The 4,944-nt window shown below is 35.1% G+C and overlaps 1 pseudogene; it reads right to left on the reverse strand.

Annotated features, from left to right (window-relative positions):
* Positions 1–1,021: 1,021 nt before the first annotated feature.
* LOC111140365 lies at positions 1,022–1,457 on the reverse strand (annotated as a pseudogene).
* Between the last annotated feature and the right edge of the window lie 3,487 nt (positions 1,458–4,944).

The raw sequence follows: 4,944 nt of genomic DNA on the forward strand, positions 1-4,944 counted from the left end.
AGACATATTTTCAGGGAAGTCTACTCTTACCCACCATTTTCCTTCTATACATAATGATAATATTAATAGTATTTATTGAGTTCTTACTTACATGCCAAGCATTCTCAGATCTTTATAGAATAAACTCACTAATCCTCATATAGACCTTGTGACATAGGTGCCCTATTTATCTTGACTTTCAGATAACAAAGCATGGAGACAGAGGTGAGGTAACTTGGCCCAGGTCACCCAGCCACTATGGGCAGAGCCAGCCTCTGAGCCCAGATGGTCTTACTCTTAATCTCTGCATTGTATTGTCCTCCAGCCTAAGCCTTCATTGGGTCCCTTAGATGCATTCCTGGTCACCTGAAATCTCCTGCCAGAGCAGGAGCCATCTGTAACAGAAGAGTGGCCAGTACTATGAATGCTCAACAAGGTTTATTGTATGGTTGATAGAATGAATGATGGCAGGAAGGAGGAATGAAAGAATGAGTATATAAATGTGTTCTGAGAAGTTGTAAAAAGAAGAGACTCTTTTAGAATGGTAGGAAGAAAAGTTTCCATCAGGAAGCCTTGACTGATAGAATTTCAGTAGGCAGAGATTTTTAAAAAGGGAATTTCAGGTGGAAATTTTATATAAATTTGGAGACATTGGAATGCCTAGAGATACATTCAGAGACCAGCAAGTTGCACCCATTGGCAGTGGCTTGGGCTACATGAATGAAGGTAATGCAGGGAGAAGTCTGATCAGGTTAACTTGAGGTTAGTTTGTTGAATTTTTTTTCATCTTAATAGTTGTTGTTGTTTTTTTTAAGATTTTATTTATTTATTTTAGAGAGAGATGGCAAGTGAGAGCACAAGGGAAGGGTGGGGAGAGAGAGAAGGAGAAGGAGCCTCCCTGCTAAGCAGGGAGCCTGATGTATGGCTGGATCCCAGGACCCTGGGATCATGATCTGAGCTGAAGGCAGATACTTAACCAACTGAGCTACCCAAGCACCCCTCATCCTAATAGTTTTTATTTAAGCTCGTTTATAAGATTACTTTATTCCTGCATCTTTTCAATTGTTTCTTCGTATATTTGCCCTTTTCCTTTCCTATTTGGTGAGATTTGGGTTTATGTTCAAGGATCTTTACATGGCCATTGTCCACTTTTAGTCTAGTGGTAACCACCTCACTACGGTGAATGGCCACATGGACAGTTGTGCCATTTGCCTTCTCTTGCTGTACTTGCTCAATGTAGATAACAGATTCTTCCTGTAAACCCGGATGACTTTGCCAATTTGCTGACCTTTGCAGTGTTCTTTCACAACCTGTACATCATCATCCTCTTGGATGGGCATGGATCAAACATTGTATTTCTGTCTCAGTTCTTTGGAAAGAGAGGAAGACACAATCTTCCTGCAAATGTGGGAAGGTACATCAAAATGCTTTTTATGGTTCTTGCTGTGGTCAGAAGTCGCAAAGGTATTCAACTTCATTTTGGCCTCTGGTGCTTCAGCAAAAGGAAAAAAGTGCTGAATGTTTTAAATAGCAGGCTGAAGAAACTACTGCTTAAGGAATTGGACACCTCTGAAGGAGTATGAAAGAAGATGTAACCATGAGAGACTGTGGACTCTGAGAAACAAACTGAGGGTTTTGAGGGGAGGGAGGTGAAGGGTAGCGTGAGCCTGGAGGTGCGTATTAAGGAGGGCACATATTGCATGGAGCGCCGGGTGTGGTGCTTAAACAATGAATCTTGGAACACTGAAAAAAAATTAAATTTAATAAAAAAAAAAAAGAAAGAAGATGTAAGAGGATGACAATCTTCGGACTGTGCTTTCAGGAAACTAAATGAGTAGTAATTGTCAAGAATTCAGAGCAGGGGCTGCTGCCCTATGCTGAACCTGGATGAGTCTTAGGAATTCTTTGAATCCCTGAAAGACACATGGGATTTTGTCTATATTTCTATAGGTACACATTTTTATTGAGACTGTCTACAACTTCTCAGTGATTTTCAAAAAGATGCCACCATTCCATATATCAATATATCTTAAGATTATAAATGAAGTTAAACTGTTAAACAAAATCTGTTCCTCATCCTATCTTGGCAAACATAACCTCATATTATATAGTATCATAATGATATTCAAATTTTACTTTGAATTTACTTTTATCAAAAATGTAAATTGACGTATATGTTCAAAACCTCAAAATATTAAATAATATATTAGAATTATCTATTAAAACTAAAAAGCAATTAAAATAAGAATGAGATACTACTACACACCTATTAGAATGATTAAAATCAAAAATGCCAACAACACCAAATACTGGTCAGGATGTGGAGAAACAGAAGCTCTCATTTACCACTGGTGGGAATGTAAAATGGAAGACAGTTGGACAGTTTCTTACAAAACTAAATATACTGTTATCATATGATCTGGCAATCCCGCTTTTCAGTTGGTGAGTGGATAAACAAACTGAGCATATCCAAACAATGGTATATTATTCAACAACAAAAAAGAAATGAGCTATCAACCCACAAAAAGATGCAGAGGAAATTTTAAATGTACATTATCTAGTGGAAGAAGCCATTCTAAAAAAATACATACAGTACAATTCCAATTATATGACATTTTGGAAAAGGCAAGACTGTAAAGACAATAAAAGGATCAGTGGTTACCAGGGGTAGGAGAGACAGGATGAATAGATAGAACAGAGGAATTTTAAAAAGTAGATTTTAAAATATTTTATTTATTTATTTGACAGAGAGAGAACACAAGAAGGGTGAGTGGGAGAGGGAGAAGCAGGCCTCCTACTGAAGGAATTAAAAAAATTTTTTTAAGTAGTGAAACTATTTAGCATGATACATGTGGATACATTTGTCAAAACTCAATTGAAGAAAAATCACACACACACACACACATGTGCACACACACTCCAGAGAATGTACAATACAAAGAGTGTATCCTAATACAAACTATGGGCTTTAGTTAATAATGTATCAACAGTGGCTCAATTAATTGTAACAAATGTACCCCACTAATGAAAAAGGTCGGGTGGGGGGTTACTCTGTACTTTCTACTCAATATTTCTTGTAAATATAAAACTATCCTCCAAAATAAAGTTTATTAGTTAAAAATTAAAAAGAAAAATGCAAATTATAATGAATATAAAAACTTGAGAATTATTTCAATAGAACAGAATTGTATTAATTAATTAACCTATGTATTTGGAAGCTGATATTAGTACATAAACCTAAGATTATTTCTTCNNGATTAATTGGTCTCTTTATCATTATGATATTACTTTATCACTACTAAGATTTCTGCTCTGAAATGTATTTTGTCTGACATTAATGGAACTTGCTTCCTTTTGATTTGTGCTAGCATGCCCTTTTCTCCATTCTTTTGCTTTTACTCTGTTTGTCCTGATATTTCTTAGGTGATTTTTCTTGTGGACAGCATATTGTGCTTTCTGTCCAATCTGACCATCTCTGCCTATTAATGGGGTGATTAGACCATTTATAGTTAATATAATTATAGTATAAGTATAATGTTTCCATATTGATTTTCTATGTGGATGATCTATCCATTGTTGAAAGTGTCAAATCAAGCTCTACTTTGCATTTATAGTCATTTGGAAGAGAAGAATACATAAATTTATGGAAAACACATATATAAAGCTCCACTTGGAATTGGAAATAAAAGTTTCAAGTTAGTTCTGTTTAATATGGCCTATTTTACTATTGCTACTGCCATAGAGAACCAAGATGCTAATCAGGTATATTGGGGGGAAAATGACTCTTCATTGCAGGCCCACCATCTTGTCTTAATCTAGGTACTACTTGTATCTCAATTTGAGACTAGATGTAGGGGGTTAAAAAGCTACCCTGAGAATTGTATGAAATCGGTAGTCATGGAAATTTGAAGTCTGAATTTATATTACCTGTGTGGGACAAAAGAACTTAAACAGATAGTTTATAGTGGACTGGTTTGATTATGCCACCAAATGACTGGCTGAAACAAAGGTATACCCTCTCTTAAAATACTTAACTATCCAGATTGATATAACTATACTATTTCAACAGTCATTTCTGACTTCAGAAATGTCAAATGTGGAAAAATATAAATTGCAGACTATTTTTTATGTATGGAAGTTGTGAGAATTTAATGAGATAGCTCATGCAAACTACTTATAACAGTGCATAGAAAGTAGTAAGTTGCTATAATTATCATCATCATCATTTTTCAGCTTTATTTGCAACAACTACAAATTTCCATCATAATAAATCAGACCTACTCACCTTTCTGCAAACAATCATTGCTTCTTTTATTTCTTTGTTTTGTGCAGGATGAAAAGAGAAAGTACTTTTCTGAGTGTAGTAATCATCATCATCATCATCATCATCATCATCATCACCATAATCATCATCATCATCACGCCAGCCCCAACACAGCCACATACCCTCTTTTAACAGGTTTTCCTATCTGTAAAATCAAAGAGTTGGATTGGATAATTTTTTAAACTTTTTATTATGGCAAATATTGGGCCTGTACAAAGTCTCTAGAATAGTTAATCCCTAAGCTGAAAATTGATTGGCTCATGGTCAGTATAATCTTTTATTCTAATGCTTTCTATCATAGACTATTCCCAGGCATTATATCCTTTTAGGCCATAGTTTTTGTATATCTTTCTAATGCTAAAAGTTTACAACAAATCCAGCAACTTGTGGAATTACACTGTAAGCCTTTGTTATTAACAATCATTTTTTGTCCTCAACTGAGGAAAATGAGCCTAGATACTACTCTACTATTTAGTTAATACTTACACATTGATTTCTGCTTCCAAACATGATAGAGTAACAGGGACCAGATTTATCCTCCCAACTGAATAAAAAGTAGAGGCAAAATAAATAAACACCAATTTTCACGATATTAAATGTTAAATAATGAAGGACTGTGATCCTCAAGATATGAAAAACAC

The sequence above is a fragment of the Enhydra lutris genome, unplaced genomic scaffold (genome assembly GCF_002288905.1).
Source record: "Enhydra lutris kenyoni isolate GAN:26980312 unplaced genomic scaffold, ASM228890v2 scaffoldscaffold688, whole genome shotgun sequence".
In the NCBI taxonomy this organism is placed as follows: Eukaryota; Metazoa; Chordata; class Mammalia; order Carnivora; family Mustelidae; genus Enhydra; species Enhydra lutris.